Consider the following 26,791-nt stretch of genomic DNA (forward strand, 5'->3'; position numbering starts at 1 on the left):
TTTAGGGGGTTATTGTATAACTGTTGAAAATATCTTAAGGGCTTGATTTGTGCTCTGTCAAGGAATGGAGAAAGAAGGTGCAAGGGACCCAGACCATGGTTTAAAAGCCACAATCTTAATAGTGGAATTTTGTTTTATCACTTAAAAATAGGACTGAGTTCTTTTTTCCCCCAAAAGTGCCTATTGATTAATTCACAAAATAAAACAAAAAAATGAAGAGGATTTTCTATATCAATTCTGTGCAAAATATTGCAGTATTGAATATATTCAGTACAGTGTTAGGTATTCAGTGCACATTATTAAGTATTTGTTATTGCAGGCAGAATAGGAAAGGATTGCATTTCTTTTTTATTATAGTAAAACAAACCGTTAAGCAAGTACTGGATTAAATTTTCATATAATTTGTCATTCACTGTTAAAATTAAAAATCTGTTTATGACTTTCCCCATATTTTGCTGCTTCAATACACAGTTGTTTCAGTAGTTTTTTGAAAGGCAGAACATGTCTAAATCATGTTGGTGATAAAGATAATTAATGACACAAGCCAAGATTTTCAAAACTGAGTGTCTTAATTTAAGCTCCTAAATCCATACTCAAGCATCTAAATAAAGCCTAAATTGTTCATTCTCACTCATCTAGTGAGCACTAACAGGACTGGTCTATTGAAGTCAGTAGTGCCATGTTTGTAAGTTGTCGACATTCAGAATTTCACACTCTGCCCCAAAGGGAAGCTGATTTTCAAAAGTGCTGATCACCCAGCAGTTCACATTGACTTAGCCTCACTGCATGGAATCACACAACCCCTGCTGTTGTGTGTAAGAGACTGTAGTAAGAATTCTGCCACCCACATTGCAGGGACATACTAGGTCAAAGTTTTGTGGGGGGGGGCAGATAGTTAGAACTTGGCTAATAGATTTATGTCTTGCTTAGATTCAGTGGCCACAAACCCATCTAAGGGGATGTCCAGCAAGCTGAGCTGCTACTGAAGCTCACGGGCTATAATAAGGGAGGTAAACCACTTGCTCAAGTTGTGGAGAGGATTATATTTTCCTAGCCCTCTGCTTCTTGTGTGCAAAGTAAATAGTCCTATGAAGTCCTATGAACAGTCATTTTGCCTGAGTAAAGCTGTAGACTTTGCTCCAAGAAACTGAATGGCATTTGAAGGTAACTGACTGCTGGGAGATTGATTACGTGTTAGGGGCAATATCAAATCCCTTTGTATGTTAACTATAAATTATAAATTGCAGCATCTCTGAGGCTATGACAAAGAAGCTGTGACAACTGAAGAATCAGAGTAAATATCAAAGAGAAAAAAATACTTTGAACAGACTGAAATCTAAATAATTAATAATTATGCAAAAAAAATCAGCAAGAAATGCAGCAGAAATAATTGTTGACACAGATATTTAACAGGTCTGAAATGTCTACTTTTTGAAAATCACATGAGGTAACCATATCCCAAGAAAGAATGGGCTACCATCCTAAAATTGTACTTCTTAGAACTGAACACTAATGGAAGCTCCATTGTATTTTATAACTAGTGTAGTCACTGAATAAGAAATATCATTCTTAGAAATGAATATTTGCATGCATATTTGTACATTTGAATGTGTATTGCAAGTTTTGAAATGATTTGCATCTCTACAAGTGTTTGAGATGTCAGTTAACTGTGCAACCACCAATAGGAGAGATTAATCCTTATAAATGTAACATGTTTGTTGAAGTTCAAGAAGGACACTGAACAGCCAGCTGAGAGGTGTGGAGATGCTGAATGTCGTTGTGTGTTCAGTAGCTGCCAAGTGTACTCAGTGGGGTATTTTGGTCACACCACACTGATTAAGGGTTTCTACCTCTTGCTTCCACATAAAAACTGCATGAGTGCTTACCGGATAATATGGGCATGTCAGTGGGTAAGGTTAGCCTGAAAGTTAAGTGGTATCCTGTGCTTTTAGTTAATGACCAGCAGTTGTTTTGCTCTATAAATGTTACTACCCATTTCATGCTGTAACAATACTTTATTTTGTGCACTCAGAAGCAGGACCTAGGCATTCTGGAAAACATAGGAAAAAGTGGCAGGTAATGTTGGAGAGGCAGCCAGAGGGCAGTAAGGGGTGTCAAAGGGACATGGAGGAGGCAAAAGAACAGCAGGGCTCTGTGTGTTGTGTGTGATAAAAATAGTTTAACTCCTTTCCAGCAGTTCGTCTCCTCTCCTCTTCTAAAACCAGCAGGAGACTACCAAGAGAGAGACATGTAGGGGGACTGCCCAGGCGTTTGGGAAGTGCGGTGTTTAGGGAATAGCATAGAGAGCCAAACTGTTTTAAGGTGGATGAGCCAGACCATGTATACATGTGGGATGCAAATCCTCTGGTGGTTCATTGTCCTCAGAGAACAGCTTCACTCTGATGAGACATAAGAAATTATCGTGTGCAGCAACTCTCTATCTGGATTCTCAAGCCAGCAGGAGGCTGGGGAGTGGAGGAATGATGATCTGTGCTGTCTGATGTATGGGAGAATGAAGCTGGCGTGGTAAGGGGGGAGTGGGGCTGCGTAGGAAAGCTATTGGAGCTAAGTTTTGGGAGTCAGGTCAAGTGGTGGTTGTGACTGAATCTTTGTGTGGTGGCTACTGGGTGGAATAGGATCTGAGGATGCATGAGACGGTAGGACTGCGTTGAGGTTTGTGGGATATGGCAGAGTGAGTCTGTATGGGGAAGGTCCACCAGATGGGTGAGGAGCAGCAGGGTTAATATTATTGGGGACCATGGTGTGAGAGAGGAGTCCAGTTCTTCACTTCATAATCCCCTCTCTGCACAGCACCACTTTCCTCTTTCCCCATGACAATCTCACTCCCCTCACCCCATTCTCCATTATTAGGGATGGAATCAGCCTATGTGCAGTCTAGTGGAGTGTTTTGCCACGATAAAAGCTAATTTTGGTATCTGCTATAATAGCATCCATTAGCATTTTCATGTTCTTAGTAATCCATGCTCTTATGCTTGATTAATATATCAATATCAGTTTGGTGCTGTTTGGAGAATAATGTAATGCTCTGACCCAGACTGTGTGTGAATAGCTGTCTGACATGATCAGCATAAATCATAATCTATTAATCCCACTTTAGGAATCCTTGCTGCCACTAACACTTGCTTCTGTAGCAAAAAAAGAGGGATGAATGTCAAAATGCTGCTCCTGTAGAAGAAGCACTGTAAACATGTTACAAAATTGTATTTCAGTCAGAAGAGAGATTAACTCACTGTCAGTTCCCTGTGTTGTTTGTCAAATTAGATGATGGACTACAATAAATTATCTATCACCCCTTTTGATATCACTTTTGGTAAAATGTTCAGCTGCCAGAGGTAACATTTCAGTAGGAGGGAAGAAATTCATGTTTTTCTTTAAAAAAAGAGACCTTTGTAGACCTTTTCTCCAGAAGATTCCCTTGAGAAGTATGAGGTAGGTAACATATTCTGCATATACGAGTATGCATACAGGGGAATGACGAGGATTAAGAATCTTCACCTGTGTGGGAGTGGATCCAGACATGAAGTGAGTGGGGCTTTGCATCTGTTTATTCCCTCCCTAGAGCGGGTGGGCAGGAAGTGGTAGGGAATGAGTGGGTATCCATACTAAATTACTCTCCCCTGAGAGCAAGAAGGAAATAGAAAGGAATTATGACTCAGGTGTATCTTGGAGCTGCAGTGCCTTCTGCAGCTGTCCTAAATTGCAATCTAGACTTGTGATTTTAAGAATGGGTAATTCTGTTTGACTTAGAGCAATTAGGTCACATTGTTTCACATACCTTTCTTTTAAAAGAAAAGTAGGATAGGATATCTAGAAAGTGGACAAGGTTCATGGAACAGATGGGAAACATAGGATCACAAAAGTATCTTACTCCATGCAGCCATTCAAGGTGGGTAGCAAGTTAAAATCTGTGTAGAGAGAAAGCTAAGCCCTCTTTACAGGGAAAGTTAATGTCAGTCTGCTTAGTGTGGAATTTAGCTTCGCACACACACACTGCCCTGGTATCATTTAAAAAGCAGGGTAATAATGTTTATAACAAAAAGTGATTGACCAAAAAAACAAACAAACAAAATTGAAATACATTCATAGATCCTGGGAATAACTATTTGCTGATATTTTAAGGCATGAGATCACCAAAATTAATCTATTTTTAAAAATAGTATTCATCCCCATTTTTACATTAATGAGACTTAAGTACAAATTTAAGTGCTTTACTGAGTGAAGGAACTTCTAAGGAGTGTGAAATTGGAATTTAAGATTATAAACTAAATGGATTTTGTCCCAAAATCTTGTTAGAAGATATCAGAAGGTTTAGACTTCAGAAATGACAAAATGTAAAGTGTATGAGAGGTGCAGAATTAGCCAGAAGACATTTGAAATGCTTTAAACATGGGCTTTGTTATTTTGAATGTTGCAAAGAGGAGGTATTCAGCTTGTCAGAGCTGTTTGTATGGAGACTGTGTGTTTATTTGTATTTTAATAAGCTTGTTTAAAAGCCCTTTTAAAAGTTGTTTTCAGAAAAATCATAACATGCATCTCTCTCCACCCTCCTGAAAGCCATGTTAGTGATAGAAAAGCAAGTGATACATAAAATAGAAGCTGTTTAACAAAAACAATTTTAAAAGGTGTGACTTTTTTTTTTTTAAATAGAGCATGATACCAGCTACACCTATTTTTGGGGTTTTCACTCTCCAGTCATTTAAACAGATGATTTTATACTAACTTTGTTCTATTTTACAGCACTTTTGTAAAAGTGTCACCACTATCATTATTCTTTCCCACTTATACATAGAGCTTACAGCTTCTATCATACATATTCAATGGAATCCAGTAAGAAATAATTAAAAAAATGCAGGGAATGAAGCATAAATATTTTAAACACTGCTTAGTTTTTTTCCCCACCTGATTTTCCTTCTGTTTAAAGATTTGTAATCATAGTGAGAATTATCCAAGAATTATTGGCAGACAGTGAAATTAAATTATAATTATTCTAAATCCATATTCATATTGGACCTGATCCAAAACCCCCTGAAATCAATTCAGAGGCTCTTAATGACTTCATTGGTCTTTAGATCAGGCCCATACTTTTTTTTAAGTTCAGAGAATTAAAGTGGCATTTTGTGCCACCAGAATGCATTGCAGCAGAAACACCACTAAGGCTGAAAGTGGTATTGGCTGGGCATCTGGAGAACTAAAGTAGCTGAAAATTCTATGCTTGGAAAACTGAAGTTGGATTTTAAGAGTAGCTTCAAACTTATTGTGCATCTTAGGTGAGGAGTGCTTTTTAATGACTTGAGAGTGCTCAGAGGTTTGGTTTGGATGAGCACACCAAAGCTTGCTGTGACATTTTGACTTTCAGTCCAGGTTGTAAACTAAGTGCAAAGATGTCTGGATATGAAAGAGAAATAAAACCAAATTAGCACACACTTATGTGGCACTTGGAAAATATTCAGGTTTAGAGAATTGTATCTATATTTTATGGAAGAGGGCATTACTTGACTGGCTTCACAGTACTTTCTGTGGTCTCTTCTTTTGTTTTTTTACTCTCTCATGTAATGTCATAGAGGTTGTAAGTCGACTTCTTTCCTTTTTTAAATGAGAATATTCCCAAACCTTCACTCATCTTTAGAAATAGAGATGATCCAAACTTTTGAACTTCTGTAATATTAAGACAACTTCCTTTTTATTGTTGTGGACCTTTGGGCTTCCTGCTTCAAGCTAGTACCAAAAGAAGGAGTGAAATAGAAAAGCTGTTTCCATAGTATTTCTTGTCTCTTAACTGGAGTGTCATGAGGAACTTTGTTCCAATCTGATTTTTAGCCTAATTTAACAAACTAGATGAATATCCTTAAGTTCAGTCACACATCCGAATTATCTATACTGTTTAAAGTGAAATGAAGGGGCAAACTCTATAACTATTAATGAACAAAAATGTAGATCACACTTACAGGATGGGGAACTGAATCCTGGAAAACAAAGTCTCAGGAAAGGCTCTGTTGGTCATGGTGGTTAATCAAATGAGCATAAGTTTCAAGATCAATTATTTGGCTAAAAGGACTACTGTGATCCTCTAGTGTATAACTGGAGTAGACGTGAAGAGCACAGCTGATCAAAACATTCCAAAGGAGGGTACTTTTTTGGACAAATTTCTAAAATATACATGTCCCATTTTTCTAGTAGGGAATTGTTGTAGCCTCTGTATATAGAATTGGTGAGACCACTATTGGAATACAAATCCAGATTGTGTACCCAAACTTAAGAAAGGATTTTGAGAAATTGGAAAGTGTTCAGCAAAGAGCCACAATAATGATACAGCAAGACAATTAAGACATAAAAACTATTTATTTAAAAAAAAACCCAAAAGGTTAAAAGTGGACTTGATTACAGCCTATAAGCAGAATAAAGTCCAGACCAGTATTATATATGCTTGGTGCTTAAACAAGTTTCACAAAGATTGTAACAATTACAAGCCAAATTAGCTGGAAGAATTTAATCAGAAAAGTGTGAATGATAATTGGGAACCATTTTAAGAACACTGACTAGATGCCCCAAAAGCCACAATCAAGGAAGAAATTAATAAACTGACCCTGGCTTAGAGGGGGAGGGAGGACAGCTATAAAAAAATATAAATATCAGAAAGGGGAACTTGATAGTCAGGAATATAAATTAAAAAAATAGAGATTGCTTCCCTTATTAATTTTCTATAAAGAGACATAAGAAGAATGCTATGGTCAGCAGAGTTAAGGACAAAAAGTAGTTTTTAAAATATATTAGGAACAAAAAAGACTCCTGCCAATCATATTGGTCTATTACTAGATGGAAATGATAAAATTTTCAAAACTAACACAGAAAAGGTAGAAGTATTCAATAAATATTTTTGTTCTGTATATCGGGGGGAGAAATCAGATAGTGACATCTATCCCAGGCAAAATAATGGAGTGGCTGATGGGGAATTGATTAATAAAGAATTAAAGAATGATAATCTAATTATTGCAAATCAGCATGGGTTTATGGAAACTAGATCTTGTCAAACCAAATTACAAGTTTTTGTTGATAAAGATAATGTTGACATAATATACTTGATGTCTGTAAGGTATTTGACTTGGTACTGCATGATAGAATTCTGATGACCAGTGGACTACTGGCTCTGAGAGGAGATCTCACAATGCCACCCTTTAATAAATAATTATGTATGTGTGTGAATGGGTGATCCCTGTAAAAACTTTATGCAGCTCCTGTGCCCTCTGCAAGTTGGCCCCAAGAAGTTCTTCGGTCACACCAATCTGCACTCACTACACACAGTGAATCATGAGAAACTTCTACAAAAATCTCTTCATCTCTCTTAGAAATGGAGCTGTAAATAGACAGCCTTGGTGCATATACATATTACACATAAAAAGACTGTTTAAAGAACATTATTAAGGTTTCAAAGTGAAGTAATCAAAAGTTAGGAAATGCCATTGTTAAAGTTGTCCATGCAATCTTAACTTGACCACATTATGCAGATGCATTATAATACACCTTTATTAACATGATCAATTACTATTTTTTCCCCAGGATCCATGCCTCATTCAGTGCACAGGATGGATGGCTCTCACTTAATGAGCAGCTATTCGTTATTTTGTTTTCTCCTCACTGTTCAATGTGTGATGCCACACCTTATTAACTCTACACTATTCAAATTCTGCTGTGAAATCAGAATGCTTTTCTCAGGGGTTTTCTGTAGTGCTCATCACTATAGTATCTGAGTGCATCCCAAACACTAATTTATTTTCACAATAGCCAAGTGAGATGCCCTGGTGGTATTATCCCCAGTTTACAGATGGAAAACTGAGGCACAAAAAGAATAAACTAAAATTATTCCACTGATTTTGGGTTTCCAATCTAATACACCTAGAACTTGATTTTTCAGAGAATTTAGCATTGTATAGTATTTTATATGTTGAAAGCATAGCTTCCATTGACCTATTGACTTCTGCAAATTTTACCATAGCATCTCAAGTCACGCGCCTGTTGCAGTAGAATTCCCAGCATATGCCCACCCCTCGCCCCCCGCCCGCTCGGTGCCAACAGTAAAACTGTGACCTGACCTTATTAGGCTGCATCTGTTGTTTACAGCATTTAGTTATGCTGTTATAAGAAAATCGCCTACGCACCCCAGTGCCTATGTTGTTCTCAGATAGCTTTATTGCCCACCGATAACGGGCTATGTATCCCGTGCCATGACAGCTCTACCCAAGGCCACAGGCCTCGTCATAGTCTGGCACGTACTAATGTATATCCCTCCCCCAATCCACAGCTACCAAACTTGTGCTGTATTCTCTAGTATAAAAAGGGGTATGCCCCATGCCCAAATTGAGAAAACTGATCACTTGGACCGCCCCACTTCTCCCGTTCCCGTACTCTGAACGCGAATCGTAAAAGCCAGCCCGTACCGAATGATATGCTACGACTCCTTCTCTGTTCCTAGTGGTGAGATATAAAAAGTAACTGCTTTGCCTGTTTCTCTCCCTGCTTTATATGATAATCATTTAAGCTACGTATTAAGTATTACAGCGTGTACCCCATATTCCTTAATAAAATTTTGTTGTATTATCCAACTGACTGATTATTGACTCTGGAGGATCCATAACCTGTCGCGACAGCGCCCAGAAAATGAATTCAATTAGTGACCACCCATTAAAAGTTTGGTTTAAATGGCTTGGCTATCATTTCATTGAAATTCTGAGACAGAGGAAGACATAAAATCCAGGGCAGCATTTAACTGCCTTAACCACAAGACCCTCCTTTCTCATCCTGCAATTCCCTGCCTCATTCATTCCACTGCTTTCAACTTCTCCCGTTATTGAATGCCAGCTCCTTGTCACATTAATCTCTCCTTTCCCACACTTACCTCTTTCCTCTTGCCTACCTAGTTCTCAGTCCCACGCCCTTTTGATTCCTCATAAAATTACACAATCTCCCTACCTTCTGGCTCTCAAAAACTCTCTCCCCATTTCCCTCTCCCTGCTTTGCCAACCTCTAGTCCTTGTCCCAATCTGCCCTGCCTGCAGGTCTGGCTCTTGTCCATGCTGTATTTGAATTAAGCAACATCCTCATTCATGTTTCCTGGACCCAACGGGGAGCTCATTCAGAACACACCAGATACTATCTCCCTACTCTCAGTTCAGGTTCCCAAACCCAGATCCAGCAAGGCCAGCAGAAGCCCAAAGCTGCAATTGTTGGGAATGTCCTGTTGAGCCCAGTTTGGGAACATGCTCATTGTGAACAGAACCTTGAGAATTTAGCTGCTAAAATCTAAGTCTCTACTGAGAATATGCAAACTGTGATTATCTAAAGGCTTAGTACATGGCCAAATTTGAGTGGATTTTCACAGAGATGGCAAAAGACAAAAAAGGCTTGACACAAAGGCCACCCTATGTCAAATTTCAAAGCCTATACTCCAAAGCATAGTGGCACTAAAGCTGTTCAAAGGAAATATCACCAGACTTTTTTTTTTTTTAAATGTGTGTGTGTGTGTGTGTACGTGTGTGTGTGTGTCTTTTCCCTAGCCTCCTTCTCAAAAATGGATGAACGAATTTGGCTAACATTCTGAAACACAGACATCTGGCTTGGAAAATTTCTACCCAAATAGTTAAAGACTGACAAAGTTGTAACTGAAAACAAGGTCCTGAAATGGGAAGTATCAGGCAATCTTAATAGGTGGTGCTGTCTATAAAATATATAATTTTAAAAATTATTTACTAATAAGTATAAATATTAGCTGAGACCCATAAAGTACCTCTTGAACAGCAAATCTTCCTTGTCTCCTGACTTTTATAAAAAATTGTTTACAATATTTTCCCTTATCTGTTTGTTTTTTCTTAAATAGCCATTTTCACTTGGCTTATGTTCTTGACTCCTGCCAGGGAATTCTGGTCCCAGTATTGTTAGTGAGAGTTTTGCCATTGCCTTCAACGGAGTCAGGATTTCACTGCTGTGGTTTGTCCATTCACTATACATTAGTAACTACAAAAGCCCAAATATACAGACTTTAAAAAAAGAAGAGACGTGTTTAATTTTTCTTATATATTGATTCAAAATTTTTCTTCCAGCCTCCTTCCTGCTCTAAATTAACATCTTTTTATCTCTCTCTCTCTCTCTCTCTCTTTCTCATATGAATGCTTTAGAAGTGGCTGGAGAAAACAAAAGGAAAATCTTGCATATGCTTAAGAACTAATTGGCTCAAAATATAGATATGCCAAGAAGTTTTATTTACAAATGCTTTGAAATCCTCATGCATGAGATATGAATCCTTTGCACCTTCACCAGCAACTATAAATGAAATTAACTCTTAACTTCCCTCTGATTTATATTGCATCAGTAAACTTACCTAAGCAAAAATAGAAAATTAAACAACTTGTAATAGGTCAAAACAAATAAATGAGATCTGTCTTCATCATCTTCACAATCCTAATGAAACTTAAAATCTAATATTGAGAGACAGAGTGAGTCACACCTACAACTTCAAGTGAGGCTAAGAAATTTATTCTTCATCTCTGGAAAATGTGACTTTTGTAGTACCAGTTGTTTTTTAAAAAAAAACAAAAACAAAAAACATCAGGCCCAGCTGGCCTGAGTGTAATACACTGTCATGCTATAATTGTGCAACCATCTCCCTTCTGAACAGTCTTCAGGCAGAAAAATCACATCTGATGCCTTCTCCCCCATTTATTGAGACTGTTAAATTCAGTGCATAATTCTGCAGTTAAGTGTGAAATGGTCTTAAACTTAAATGTAATGTCTTGTTTCCTGAACAGCCTACAAACTGACCAGATTTCAACAAAAAGTACGCCAGTAAGTACCTTTCTCTGTCACTGTTAAGTTCTCTAACTTGAATAACTTCAGTTCAGTCTCATTGTAAAAATAGATTTGTTTTCCAAACCTTATTTCCCTCGTGACTGCCAATGATGTGAATGTGAACAATGCTCTGTTCATTTATGCGTGTACATGTCTCAGAGCCTTCTGTCAGAATTTCCTATAATAATTCCAAAGTTTCAAACAAAAAACAACTTTTCACATTAAAAGCTCCTTTGTTTATTTGAGAGTGAGCATACAGACAAGTTGTCATTCTTGGTTGAAGATTCTGAGATGAGAACACTTTGTTAAAAACACCTTCTCCCTGCTATATGCATATTATTCGCATTAACCTCAGTGAGAGTTGCATGTAAGTGTGGTCAATGAGGCCCTGAGTGTTATGCTTTTGGACAATAATAATAACAGCGAAGTAAAATATTACTTGGAACTTGTTTAAAGTTATCTCCTTTAGAAAGAGACATCCTTGCTGGGGATAATAGCTAAAGGCAATTTTGATTCCTGCTTTATTGTGTGGCACTTACCTTCTGGCAGCGAGTTTTCCTGTCTCTGTGGAAGGAGGCATGTGCTAGCCATACTAACATCAGTGACCTTAAAGAATAGATAAGTTGTGGGAAATACATTACAGATATCTCATATAGATGAATTTGCACAGTCATACAGTCCTAAAAGTGCAGAAATAAACCCAAGAAAAAGAAAATTAGGAAATTTAGAAACTGTGGCAAAATATATGGCAAAGTATACTGTGTCAAGCTCAACCTTTCATAAATGTTATGTGAGCTCCCCTGAAAAAAAAAGTAAGGTTTTAAAAGCAATACATTCTGACTATACCAAAAGGAAGACAGGAGACACCTGATATGGTTTTAATTAGGGCACAATTTTATTTTTAGATATCTGGGATGACCTGGCAGATAAGTACAGTGCAGGTAACCATGATCATTCAATAGCTACCTGTGGTCTTCCAACAACTCCTTTCTTTTTCCATCCAGGCCCACCAGCCAACCCATTGATGGGACCCTTTGAACGAGGGTTAAGGTGGGCTATAAGGAAGGGGGGTTGGCTCCCTACTGTTCCAGTTATAGGAACATAGTCATAGAAAGGAGCAGCTAGCGTGATGACCACAGCAGGTCCTGACCAAACCTGGTATTTTGTCACCTTAAGGGGAGGGAGGAAGGGTGGATGCTGCTTTACCAGGTCTGGGGAAAAGGACTTCTCCCACCAAGCTTGCTCCTTGTCAACTCCCCAGCTCTTCTGGTCCCTGGGGTGTGTCAATGTTGCCATGCTTGCCCACTTCTCTTTTTGTAAGGAGCTTCTCTCCCACCCACTGCCTGTAAAGCACCATTCTCTTTTCCCCGGCAGGCCAGTCAGTGCCGGCCCCTGGTTTTAGGTGCGGTGTGATCATTTTTGGTTTGTTTAATTAAATCTGGTGTGTTTATTAAAATTATTTAGTAATTTAAGGGTAAGAGCATATCCCAGTAATGAACATTACAAATCCAGGAAATTCAGCATCAAGGTTAAACTTAAAGGAAATCCCGACATATGAAGGTATGAAAATGCATAGTTAAGGCATCCAAACAAGTTTAACTGTGCTCTGTAGAAATGCCATACAATGATTAGTACATACTTCTGTTAGATTAACTTGACTTTTTACAACCCATTAATTTTACGTATCTGCTCAGGAATTTGTGGGGGGGCGGGGAGGACTTCACTGAAGTCAATGGCAAAACTCCCATAGTTTAAAGTGTTTGTGAGTCCTATCTGTGGATTTCCTTCCTTTTTTACACTTATTGCCTAATGTGCCTTTAGTTTATACATTCTTAGGCACCATCTTGTATTCTGTTTTTATAGCGCCTAACACAATGGTATACCTCTAGCTTGGTTGGTGTCTCTAGGTGCTACCCTAATACTAATGATAATAGTAGTTAACTTGTACAGACTTAGAATTTCTAGTGGGGGCTGATCTCCGTGCACACACCAAACAGTTTGTGTTGTATATTGTTGCATGGGCTAGAGATTTGAGAATGCCCACAGATTCTACATATTCACAGTTATCAGTGTCCTGGTTAAAGTTCAGCAAGAATTGTTTGCCTGTTTCCAGCTCTACTTTCCTCAGTTTGGTTGGTTTGCTTGGCTCAGTTGGTCTAGTTTGTCTAGTTAACAAAAACTATAGCCAGTTTCAGCAACAAACTGTGACCACATCTTATATCCTGCACAAACACCATACAAGTCATTGGTATTGCATGGGGTTTAAAACTGCAGATTTGGCCTCTGTCTACATCTTTATTTAGAGCCTGGTACTTGGCAATAGTGTTACATTTATTGTTTCCTGGCTTTATACCATAAGTTTTAAACTTTCATTCTGGCTGGAGCAGAAATGGTATTTTAGCTAATGGAAACTATATTTTAGGAGTAAGTAACATACTTGAAAAGCACCTGTAATGTCACTCTCCCATTATGTTCAAACCATAAGTGAGTTAGTTATGCTATTCAATGCACAGAAGAAACTGATATTTTTGTACGCTCCCTTCTGGTCTGATATGGTGTTTATACTGGATAGTGTTGGCTACTCGTTTATAGTAAATTAAAGTATGTTTCTTGAGTGGAAAAAAAAAAAAAAAAAAAAGAAATAGCAGTGGCATGTATGTAAGGAAGCTTGTTTCTTGTGACAGGAGAAATAGAATAACAGCTGGACGCTAGCCAATCAGTGTCCAAAAGTGAGCTTTTAATTTACAATGCCAATGATTTGGCTTTTGTCTGTTTAAAAGACAACTGAAGACTAATGAGTAACCAACCCCACTGACCTTTCACAACTGTAAGTATCTTCCCGGCTGCTGAAAAACAAACACAGCAATTTTAATATCCAGCTCTATTCATTTCTCATGGGGGGTTAAAAAAAATCAGAGCATGAAAAACCCAGCTTCTCTCTCCCCCCCCTCCCAATCTTATAATAGTGGTACTTTTTTCTTGAACAGAATACAAAAAGTCATTTATTCTCTCCAAATGTCCATATCTGACAACCTCTTTTGTGATATGCCACATCTGGTGTTGTCATTCTCTGGCTTTTCATAATGAGCTGTCATTATCCACAAATAATTGGGATATAGGAGCCCAGTCTATTTTCAAAATGACAAAGACTGCTTTTTAAAGCTGAACTGTGAAAGTGCTCCTAAAATCTATTTTCTTAAAATCCTGATATCCATGAAGACTTTGGGTTGTGTATTTGCTATATAAATTATTTGTTGTTTTAAAAAATGATTCCATAGAGTAGAATTCCCCACAGGTAGCAGAGTCTCAGAAGCAAGTACTTAACATCTGGCGTGTCTCTTTAGATGGCACCACATGATGACTGAAGTACCTGGTTCAATGCTGTCCTTGTCTCCCAAATATATTCAAAATGTTAGCCTTTCTTGCAGAACATTTGGAGAAAGCTTTCTTCATCGTTTTAAACGGATTCCCAAGTGGACATTCTTCTGCAGATTGACATGCAATTATTTAGATAATAAAGTAAAGCTGTCAACATTTTTGTACAGTAATTATGTGTCGAGAGAGAGGGAAAAATACAATAGCATGTAGTACATTTTAAATCCAATCAGTGTGTGTATGTGTATCTTTAATAGCATATTCTTTAGATCAGGAAATAAATTTTCTAAGTAATAGTTGTCTCTGGATTCCATCTTGTGTTGTCTTACATTCCATAAACAGACAAGTATTTATATAAACAAGTACAGAAACCAGCCAAACTGAGGGCTTGATTCTTCACTCCATTACACCAGCTTTACACCAATATGATTCTACTATACAACGTAGCATTGCACAGCAGCCTATAACTGATTTAAGGGAGTGGTGAATAGGACCCAGAAAATCTGCTTTTCAGATAAACACAAATAATTGCTGGAAGTTGATTGATTTGCTAACTAACTTCACCTATCATGATCTAAAGACAATGAGCTTTTTTGGCACATAAAATGAATGACGTGTGTCTGTTTAATGATCAGAGCTTTGCTAAAAGCTTATTTCTTCTTTGATAGCAATGAAATATTATCCCTAACCACCCATTTCTACCTCCTTTTTGTATCCTTTTATTTCAGATGCATTATAATTAAAGATGGGCTGAACTACTATGACAAGTTTAAGTCCATTCCCCCTAGCCCAAAGCAGACTTAAACCCAGGGTGGAGCAAGTTACCTGACAATTTTCTTTGTGCAAGACAACCTTCAAATGGTAGAGAACTGCCCGAAAGGCTCCTATATCATCACCCCTCATGGTCACCAGAGTTGAGGTCATGTCTGAGTTAAAGGGAGTGTGGAAAAGGCTTCCTTATGTGTAGGTGACCCCAGCAGCTGAAGCAACCTCTAGGGTCTTGTGCCTGTTGACGACCCAGCGCTGGGAAAATGCAAAGCTGTCTTAAAGCAACCTTTATACCCAACCCTGAGCTGTGCTATGTTTTCTTCTGGCACATCCAGATATGGGCCTGAGTAATGTGGCTGTTTGTGATCGTAGGGATATTTGACACTCTGCACACTACTTACCTTCTTCTAGTGGGTTTTATTATGGAGTATATTTATGAACCTCTAATATTCCAACAACTTCCATTCAAATGGATGTTCCTGTTAATGTTATTATGTGAGTGAGTTGGGAGAAGGCATATTTGCAACCTTTCAGTTCTTGGAATGAATATATTATGAGTACAGAATGATTCTCACTACCATCTCATTTACACAAGGCATGGTTCCTATGTGACTGTGGGTTGTTGACTGTCCACTTGTGTCTCTTAGCTATACATTTAATTGTGTTTTTATTGGTAGTTTTAAAGAAAGGGAATGTTAAAGATTTCTGAGCAGATAATAGAACTGTGGTGTTACAGTAGTGTGTTTTGTTTGTTTTTTAAACATAAGAAACTTTCTGTTTTTTAGATTGTGGCCTAAATTAAGTAATGTAAATCCAGAGTATCTACAGTGAAGCCAGCATAGTTACTCTGGCTATACAATGGTTTAAATGATGATCAAATCTGTCTCTCTGCATTCATTTATTTCAGGTCCTAGATTTAAGTTTATCACTCCATGGATATTAGGAGAAGTCAAATATTTCAGTACCTTCCCAACGCTAATCAGACTGAAGACACACGGGGGTTATATCAGGTTAGTTGCATAACAAAAGAATTAGACTTGTCTTTGTGCAGGTTTGTTTTAAATAGTAACTGAAATTGGAATCAGTAATAATTATCACTGATGTTCTGTCAGTCTAGTTATTTTGGAGATTGACGTTTTATAACCAGTGCATTCTGTCTTGTTTCATGATCATTTATTTATGTGGGTAGGGGATTTCAGAGGTCCTGTAGAGCACCCTCTCATAGCCACTCACTAAATTGCTGTGAGAGGACTAAGCCACAGCATGTGGCTCTGCTATGTGTTTCAAGCCTTAGAAGTCTGAACAGATCCTAGGCACCCACCCTCTGGGGACACTCTTGGGGTGCATATTTTCTATATTTTACCCCCTCCTGAGAGTTGCAAGCACATGGCCCATTACCTAATCCCTTGAACCAGTGCTGAGCCCACAGCCTCCTCCTTTATCTTAAAACACTCTCTCTCCCAGAATTCCAACTGAAGGTGTCAGCCTTTTAGTTTACTTATTCAAGAGGCCATAGGGTAGGTATAAATGCTTAACACACAGACTTTGCAGAAGATTCTAAACCACCATTTCTCTTTCTTTAATAGCACAAGAAGTAGGTAGATCTATACAAAGTAATAAACCCTATATACAGTTCATTGCCTCAGTTTTCTCGCCATTCCAGAACATTCTTTGAGCTGGGATATGTTGTCTGAGGCCGTAAGAGTTGTTCTGTTGTGGTGCATGGCTTGGGTTCTGAAATGTGGAGCCTTTTCCTCCCAGTTTGCCTTCTCTGGTCTTGGCTAGTCTATCCTTCCCCCGCCTGCCCAAACTTCCCATGTAGGCCTCTAATCCTTCCTTTGGCACATCCTTTTACAGCCTCCTGCTTGGTCACCTGTCTTTTTGTTCTGCTTTGGGAATTTCAACTCTCCACTGTCCCTCCCCCCCTTCAGAGGAGGAAATATTGTCTTTCAGCACAAACAAGTCCATTGTCCCAAACCTGATTACATGGTGGTTGAGTTTTAACTCCCCATTATCCTGATTTGGGAGGTACATGCTTAAAGGCTTGTCTGCAGTGAAAGATACACATAGACAGAAGGGCATTCATGATATAGCAATTTTCATAGTAACACTTCATAATATCAGAATTCATGAGTTGTACAATGAGAATAGTGCTTTATGTATGAGCAATGTCACTGTGGTAAACTGTTTTTTTCCAAACACTGCATAAAAGAGGAAAAAGTCAATATAAAAAAAAAAGACTCTTATGTATTGGAAATGTGTTTTGTGATGAGATCGGTGAGCCCTCCAGATACATAGTAGTAAGATAAATTTAGAAAAAAGCATGGGTGGGTATGGCAGGGGTTCTTTTTCTTCCTTGCTTTCTCTGTTCTGGCATGTGGGGAACCTCTTCAGAGAACTGCTAATGCTCTGATCCCAATGGGTCTAGGAATATCAAGATTACAGCAAAGTCTCCATAGGCTAAGCTGATCAGAAGTTTTTTTTTGTTTTTTTTTGTTTTTGTTTTTTTAAAAGAAAATTCTTTCAGAGAAACTACTGCAGAAACTACTTAGCAGAGCAAGGACAAAGAATGATTTATAAGTAAAACTGACTACGTTAAGTAGAAAATGCTGTCGTCTTTAGTCATTGGTTATATATTTTAGATATGTAGTTAAATTTATCTTGATTTGTGTCTATATAATGGGGTTCTGATTGCTAACTACATGCTCTGTGTCAGATTTTTAAAACACCACTGATTAAGCTATAACAGCAACATGAAGGCATACTTGCTGTATGTTCAGACATGCCAATGAGCATGCATGATGGGAGACTTTGTGTACAGACTCACAGCTGTGTCATTTCCCAGCATTTCATAAACGTCTCTTGGGGCATATAGATTCATAGAATCATAGAATATTAGAGTTGGAAGGGACCTCAGGAGGTCATCTAGTCCAACCCCCTGCTCAAAGCAGGACTAACCTCAGCTATATCATCCCAGCCAGGGCTTTGTCAAGCCTCAGCTTAAAAACCTCTAAAGATGGAGATTCCACCACCTCCCTAGGTAACCCATTCCAGTGCTTCACCACCCTCCTAGTGAAAAACTTTTTCCTAATGTCCAACCTAGACCGACCCCCTGCAACTTGAGACCATTGCTCCTTGTTCTGTTGTCTGCCACCGCTGAGAACAGCCTAGTTCCATCCTCCCTGGAACCCCCTTTCAGGTAGTTAAAGCCTGCTATCAAATCCCCCCTCCTTCTCTTCTGTGGGCTAAACAAGCCTAGTTCCCTCAGCCTCTCCTCATACGTCTTGTGGCTCCAGCCCCCTAATCATTTTTGTTGCCCTCCGCTGGACTCTCTCCAACTTGTCCACATCCTTTTTGTAGTGGGGGGCCCAAAAGCAGACACAATACTCCAAATGCGGCCTCACCAATGCCGAATAGAGGGGAATAATCACTTTGCGTGATCTGCTGGCAATGCTCCTCCTAATGCAGCGCAATATGCTATTAGCCTTCTTGGCAACCAGGGCACACTGCTGACTCATATCCAGCTTTTTATCCACTGTAACCCCCAGGTCCTTTTCTGCAGAACTGCTGCCTAGCTTGTCGGTCCCCAGTCTATAGCTGTGCATGGGATTCTTCCTTCCTAAGTGGAGGACTCTGCACTTTTCTTTGTTGAACCTCATTAGATTTCTTTTGGCCCAATCCTCCAGTTTGTTTAGGTCACTCTGTATCCTATCCCTACCTTCCAGGGTATCTACCACTCCCCCCAGCTTAGTGTTATCCGCAAACTTGCTGAGGGTGCAATCTACCCCATCTTCGAGATCATTAATAAAGATGTTGAACAAAACCAGCCCCAGGACCGAACCCTGGGGAACTCCGCTTGTGACCGGCTGCCAGCTAGACATGGAGCCATTGATCACTACTCGTTGAGCCCTATGCTCTAGCCAGTTCTCTATCCATTTTATAGTCCATTCATCCAACCCATACTTCTTTAACTTGCTGATAAGAATACTGTGAGAGACAGTATCAAAAGCTTTGCTAAAGTCAAGGTATATCACATCCACCGCCTTCCCTACATCCACAGAGCCAGTCACCGCATTATAGAAAGCAATCAGGTTGGTCAGGCATGACTTTCCCTTGGTGAATCCGTGTTGACTGTTCCTGATCACCTTCCTCTCTTTCAAGTGCCTTAAAATGGATTCCTTAAGGACCTGCTCCATGATTTTTCCAGGGATTGAGGTGAGGCTGACCGGTCTGTAGTTCCCTGGATCCTCTTTCCTCCCTTTTTTGAAGATGGGCACTATATTTGCTTTTTTCCAGTCCTCAGGGACCTCCCCCTGTTGCCACGAGCTTTCAAAGATAATAGCCAATGGCTCTGAAATCACCTCAGCCAACTCCCTCAGCACTCTCGGGTGCATTGCATCTGGCCCCATGGACTTGTGTATGTCTAATCCTTCTAAATAGTCTTGGACCTGTTCCTTCAGCACTGCGGGATGTTCGCCTCCTTCCCATTCTGTGCCACCCAGTACAGTAGTCTGGGAGCTGATCTTGTCTGTGAAGACAGAGGCAAAAAAGGCATTAAGTACCTCAGCTTTCTCCACATCCTCCATCACTAGGTTGCCTCCCTCATTCTCTAAGGGGCTCACACTTTCCGGAATCTTCCTCTTGTTGGCAACATGCCTGTAGAAACCCTTCTTGTTCCCCTTCACATCCCTTGCTAGCTGCAATTCCAATTGTGCTTTGGTCTTCCTGATTTCATTCCTGCATGTTTGAGCAGTGTTTTTATAATCCTCCCTAGTCATCTGACCAAGCTTCTTGTAAGCTTCTTTTTTGCGTTTAAGTTCGCCAAGGACATCTTTGTTAAGCCAAGCTGGACACCTACCATATTTGCTATTCTTTCTGCACATCGGGATGGTTTGCTCCTGTGCCCTCAATAAGGTCTCTTTAAAATACAGCCAGCTCTCTTGGATTCCTTTCCCCCTCATATTAGCCTCCCAGGGAATCCTGCCCATCAGTTCCCTGAGGGAGTCAAAGTCCACTTTTCTGAAGTCCATGGTCCATATCCTGCTGTTCTCCTTTCTTCCTTTTGTCAGGATCCTGAACTCGACCATCTCATGGTCACTGCTGCCTAGGTTGCCACCCACTTCTACTTCCCCTACCAAATCTTCCCTGTTTGTGAGCAGCAGGTCAAGAGAAGCATGGCCCCTGGTTGGTTGCTCCAGCACTTGCACCAGGAAGTTGTCTGCAATACTCTCCAAAAGCTTCCTGGATTGTTTGTGCTCTGCTGTATTGCTCTTCCAGCAGATGTCAGGGTGATTGAAGTCTCCGATGAGAATCAGGTCCTGTGAACTGGAAACTTTCCCTAGTTGAGTAAAGAAAGCCTCATCTACCTCATCCTCCTGCTCTGGTGCTCTGTAACAGACACCCACCACGATATCACGCTTATTGTTCTTGCTTCTAAGCTTAACCCAGAGACACTCATATTTTGCAGATTAAGACAATTTGGCCAAAAGAATTATCTTAATATTTCCCTTACTAACCTAAAACACATCACTTTGTGAATGAAGGTTTAATCCTGTAATACTTTCCCTCACACCAAGTAGTATGTTACTCCATAATTGCTCTATTGATACTAGCGTAAAACTATTCAATATGAGAAAGCGTGTCACACTCTGCCTTTTTTTTTAAGCCAAAAATTAATTGCCACATTGTGATTGGAATTCCTTAACTTCTAGATTAAGATAAACTATGGATTTATCTTTTAAGAATGAGCCTTTTCTTGTAATATGGTCACTGATTTTTCCCTTGCTGTCTGCTTCTCCAGCTGTATTTTACACCTCTCTGGTTTTTATAGTTTTATTTTTAAACTGTTGTTTAAAGTTTGTCCTCTTCTTTAAAAAAAAAAAAAAAAAAAAGCCTTACATTTAATCGTTCAGAAGAAGAGTTGTATTTTAAAGTAACTTTCATGCATTATCTTCATCTAATTACTATTTTACATTTGCCTTTGTCCTTAATGCCATTGTGTTGCCTTTCCAAGACTGCCATTTTAGATGTGTAGCATAGTCTTTCCCCCTCCACCTCAATTTTTTTCTGCAGTGTTTGTTTTATACCCCAGTCAGTCCAATATTGCAGTGGCTGACAAGCTGTCATTCTGATGCACCACAACAAGGACTCAGCATGCTAATTCTGTCTTCATGACATCAGTGGAAGCTAAGCACTCCAGAAATAATAGTTAAAAATGGAAACACTATTGAAGAAGGCAGCATTACTTTCTTACATAGGCTGCTGACTTCATTAATATGAAGAATAATTGAATTTATTAAATTTGACGATGGATAGAGCCTGACAATCTCTCTCCATTTAAAACAAGTAATTGCACTTATTTTTGATAGAATATCATTGACAACCTCCTCCTACATTTTAACAGCATTATTATGATTGAATGACAATTGCAAACTCAGCTGATCTGTTAGCACTATATAGGCTTATCCTTAGTTGATTTACATTTCCTGAGAGTTCAGTCTCTCCACTGTCCCATCTCGGGTGACTGTCCATCATCTCAGGTTCAATTTGGTCAAATGATTGGATAAATGTTTCCTTCCAAGGTCTCTGCTACATCTGTTCTCCATAATAGTTGAAAACACCATCAAGCTCCTTTCTAGTGCATGTTACATCCTCACTTGCCCAGTACATTATTTAGACTGTAAGATTGTCAGGGCAGGGACTTGTCTTGTGTGATTTCTGTGAAGCAGTTCTGGGTGCTATGAAATAAGTAAATACATTAAGGAATAATAAACATCACAGGGGTCACACTGATGCAGCTCGGCTGTTGACTAGTAACCAAGTGGCTATGTTCCAACCATGGTAACAGTGCAACAGATGGGAGGGCATAGAATGTAGAAAGAATAGTTAACGGGTTTTATGCTTTAAGATAGAATAGTAAAGTATATAGCTTGGGAAAAGGGCTGGAAGGACCTGAAAGGGCTGTCCGGGCGCTAGCACAGCACAAATAGAGGACAAACGTAAAAACAAGCTGACCAGAGCTGACTACACCTGGCTAAGTAACACTTGAAAGTGCCTACAAGTCAGGATGACTCAGCAGAAATGCTCACTGATTGGTTAAGCTGACCGCAAAAGTGACACTGTTCACTGATTAGCTTGATCAGTATGTTACCAATCAGTTTGGTGATCAGCCTGTGGGTACTTAAACCCAGAAAGTCAATTGCACTTTGGACTGCAGCCTGCTGGGATCCTCGGTAGCTGGACTGAGCCCTTCTATGAACCAGCAGCATCCAAGGGATGGCTAACACTTATCAGAATCGACACTGCCCCAGGGGCTTATGGAAAGAAGTGCTTTTGGTAACGTATGAAAGTACACTTACTTTAAGATAACTAAGAGTTTACAAAGGACCATCTGTCTGTAAGCACGAGGTAGTAAGTAATAGAATTGTGTACTATAAGACAGTTTGCAAGCGACCATCTGTCTGTAAACGTAAACGATCAATAGTAGAATTGTGTATTATGAGTAATGATTGCATACACAGAAAAATATTAGGCCTTTGTATCTTTCTTTGGTTTCATGTTTGTATTGTTTACATTTATGCTCTTTACTTAATATTAATGACAAAATAAATGAGCCATATTTCTTCAGTTAAAGCCCTATTCGTATTCTTGTTCGGTCACCCCTGCCCCTCAGCTGAGGCAACTCCTCTGCTTCCAGAGACCCACACTCCTAAAGCTAAGGCCTTTCAGACTGCTCTGAGCACATGGAGGGCTGCATAGACATCATGGAGCAGGTAGAAGTACTGAAGCAGAGATACAAAGCACATAGCTTGATATATAGAGTTTTCCCTGATTTCCTTATGTAACCTTAGTCACTAGGATTTTGTCTTAGTCACTAGCACTAATCATGCTCCCTCTACAATTTCCATAACACCTATATAGAGTGAACTATGTAGAACATGAGATGAGACTGTAGACATTCGGAAGACATTAATATTTTAAGTTCTCTGCTACATATTTTTACATGAGGAAAAGAGGACATGAATTGTAATGCACTGTTTCATTAACACCATCCTGTTTGAAATACAAGTTTTCAGAAGACAAATAAGAGCATAGATGGGGGACAGAGAAGGCAACTTCTAGCCACCGAGAGGGAAAGAGTGGCCAGGACTGCAGGATTCAGCCCAACAGAAAATTGCCTTATTGCTAAAAGAGCAGCTAAACCAAACCTATGAGACCATAGGCAAAAGACATTGTGGTACTCGGTGTGTTGGTCACCGGTGTTTATCAGTGTAGGCTGCGTGCGTGTGTCCCTGTGTAGGTGCTGTCCCAGCTCTGGCCAAGGAACGATCGAATGAGTCGACATGACCACAGATTAGCTGAGTAACGAAGGCACCCAAGCAAGGTTTATTGCGTGCGGCACAATGAGAAATTACTTACAGAGTATCTCTGGGTCAGTTTCATATCGGCGGCGTTACAATGGTCTCAGCCCAACGGCGGGACTTTCCGTTATCCCCTAGACCGGACACCGGTATTCCCTCTGACATCCTCTTTTATACACTGTTACATACACTTTCGGTCTGCCCCCTTTCACGTAGGTAGTTGCCACCCTCCTGACGTAGTCTAATACACCTTTTTCCGTTGATTGGCTGATTTGGGCACCGCCACTCCATGTATCATTTCTACCCATTAAAGTGTCATTTCAGAGAGTTAGTATCTTGGTACCTCTTATACCCACTACATATTTTAGTAATATTTTGGCAGTCTTACAACCTTGCAGAATCAGCACTTTCCTATACCAGTCTCAGTTAACTTGAGTGACCCCTTATACTTCTGTTCACTCGGCTTTTTCCATTTAGGCCTTAGCCTGTTTTACAGGCCTTAAGCTCTCACTTCTTACTACAGACATCATCTTCCTTCATGTAAATCAGATTTAAATGGACATCTCAGGAACTAGATTTGAGGAATCATGTTGTGCAAAGTTATACTTTCTCCCTTCTGTCTGTTTGGTGCTGTAGGTTATTAGAAGTTATTCTGCATACATTTTCTATAATCTACACTTTGTAGCTACAGCGTTTGCACTTTTTTCCCCTGCCAGCCTCAATAAGTGAAGGTCTTTATCAGACTTGTCTATAAAAACATGCTTATTGGAAAGCCACCAGTTATGGGCACATGTGAGTCTAGCATTTAAAGCACACATGAAGATTTAGTCCTAAAGTGATATTTAGAATGAGCAATAAAACCAGAGTCAAGTAAAGCTATACTGGCAGTTGTAGCAAGACCACAAATCTCAGGTCAAGTGGATGAATCCTTATAACGTCAGCCCACCTCTAGTCCTAACCTCTGACTTAACTTGGAAGCTGTTAGTTAATGCCTTAATGCCCAAGTGTTTTATTTTGAGAGGAACAGTATTGCTAGATAATATTGTGGATGAGAATTGATGTCACTATAGTTATGGGTTTGGCCATGAACGTACTGCTCACAGAAAACATTTACGACCAAAAATGTATTGCCCAGCTGTTGTTGGCTGGTAGCTATACCATAATTGGCAAATGGCTTAGCCAACCATAGAGTAAAAGGTTATAAGGTTTAACACAAATATAACTTGTTATTGAAACAAGGCAGCTTATTAATAGTCCAAAAGGGAATACTCACAATATTACTGCCTTTGGTACCACTGGTAAAAACAAAGAGCCTCTTCTGTGCCATAAAGTGTATCCTGCTCCCACCACCTTGGAACACTCCACGCTAAGAAAGGGCCCTGCTAGAAGGGAAGATCAGTGAGATTTGATCTCCAGGGGTTGCCTAGAGAGGCCTCCTGTGATCAGCTGCCGGGAGAACTAGTGAGAGTTGGTCCTCAGGCACCTAGAAGAACTGAGAGAAGATGAAAGCCAATCAGAGCTGAGCAGGGCAGATAAAGAGGACTGTCTGCTGCTATTAGGGGTTAGTTCTGGGTGACTCCAGGACAGGAAAGTAAAGGTCTCCCTACGCTACCCCAAGAAACCCGGCCCAGTCAGTCAGGAGCCTAATATTGGCTTTACACCGCTGTGAAGGACCAGTGTTTGTAACATGGACTTTAAGGGCCAGGAGTCTATTTTGAGTTTAGATTTAGTTAGGTTAGCCCTAGGACAAGGATGCCAGAACCTTTGTAGAAGTGGCAGGGGAACTAAAATACTACTTAAATATCCCGCAGAGCACAACTGTAAACAAATAACTGGAATACAAAATGTAGCCACAATATAATATATAGTATGTGACCCTGAAGCAGCACCAGGTTCCCTGCTCTGTTCATGTTCCTCATATCCTGAGCCTCCTCCCCTGGCCCTGCAGTCAGGATGTTGTGAGAAAGGCAGCCTCTGCCCCCTCCCTCTCTGTGGCTGGCTGCTCTGGCAGTGAGCCAGCTGCCCTCTTTTGGTGCCAAGGCAGCCCTTTGTGGGTGAAAGGTATAATTGCAATATGTCCCTGGGAGAATCTATTATTCTGCAGGGGAGAAAAATATGCAAGGACATGAATTCTGCACTTGTGCAGTGGCACAGAATTCCCCCAGGAGTAGATAGTGCATCTTGGCCTTTAGCACTAAGATCATGTTTTTCCCCATATATATGTTTCTTTTGTTTAAAAAGTGAGGGGGCCATGGCACCCTGGCCTATCAGTTCTGGCACCAGTGCCCTGGTAGGGGATTGGACTGAGAGCTGACGAGGCCTACAGATGCTGCAGACTATTGTGGAACCAAGACACAAAAGGGCATTAAAAAGGAAGACCCCACACAATACTGTGTCCTGATGATCTTTCAGCTGACTTTGACAGGCTTTGGATTAAGCTTTAGCATTTTAGACTTCTAGATATAACACTACCCTCCTATACAAAATAAGTTATACCCATTTTTTTCTTTTAGATTTTTTCTGTACTTAGTTTTTTAAATGCCCTGAAATTAGAAACAATTCAAAATGATTGTAAGCTCAAGACATCCAGTTAAATGAGCCTGGATACTCCCTAGAAGCTAGTGACTACTAATAAACATGCTGTCCTTTGCACTATTTCTATGAAATTTTCTGAGGAAAAACTTCCACACTGTGGTTCCTATTATATCTAATAGCAAAGCTTGATGGCTAGAAACTGATTACACAAAACCAGTGTGGTCCTTAAAATACCCTTATTTAAAATATAATATTTTAATTCTAACGCATAAACCATATTATCAGTTGACTCAATAACTAAGGAAAAATGTCTACACAATTGCTCCTGTTAAAAAGCCCTTCAACAGTGCAGTACAATGTCATCTGGATAGCCTTTTAATCTTAACTTTCTAGTCAACAAGTTTGCTTTAAAAATCTTGACAGAAGACACTAACAACAAAGGCAGGCATGCACTCATGTCTGTTTATGGTGCACTTCTGAAAGATGCATTCACAAGTTGGCAGGAGTACAGGGCATACAGCCTGGCATGGCATCTTAGAATGGCTTAGCAATTGAACATAGCTGTAGGATACGGAGAACTTTCAGCCATTAATATTTGTTTTCCCCACCAGGTATTTATGTAAACTGACAGAAGACATGACCTTGCATATACTCAGTGATTGCCTCTAAAATTTCATTAAAAGTATAAAAATATTCTAACATTAGTGTACTCTGATTTAAAGTGACAGTTTCATTTTTTAATGTAATCAAATCTACTCTGTGCTGAAATATTTTCAGTGTTATCTGTGCAGTAAATTAAGTTTCTCTCTCTAAATTTTAAGGATTTTATTTAAAAATAAAAAACAGAATGCTTTAATGAAAAGTATATTATTTATTTAGCCTGTGGCAATTGATTA

At 39.5% G+C, this 26,791-nt stretch overlaps 1 long non-coding RNA gene across 1 annotated transcript in view; it reads left to right on the top strand.

Annotated features, from left to right (window-relative positions):
* Positions 1-3,817: 3,817 nt before the first annotated feature.
* The window catches only part of LOC137160203 (uncharacterized), a 43,112-nt gene continuing 20,138 nt past the window's right edge, over positions 3,818-26,791 (top strand). The window contains exons 1-2 of the long non-coding RNA XR_010921803.1: positions 3,818-3,907; positions 15,908-16,010. This is a non-coding gene — a long non-coding RNA (uncharacterized lncRNA). The remainder of the gene's footprint in view (positions 3,908-15,907; positions 16,011-26,791) is intronic.

The sequence above is a fragment of the Emydura macquarii genome, unplaced genomic scaffold, assembly GCF_026122565.2.
Source record: "Emydura macquarii macquarii isolate MOO-44397 ecotype Brisbane River unplaced genomic scaffold, CSIRO-AGI_Emac_v2 contig_2171, whole genome shotgun sequence".
Classification (NCBI taxonomy): domain Eukaryota; kingdom Metazoa; phylum Chordata; order Testudines; family Chelidae; genus Emydura; species Emydura macquarii.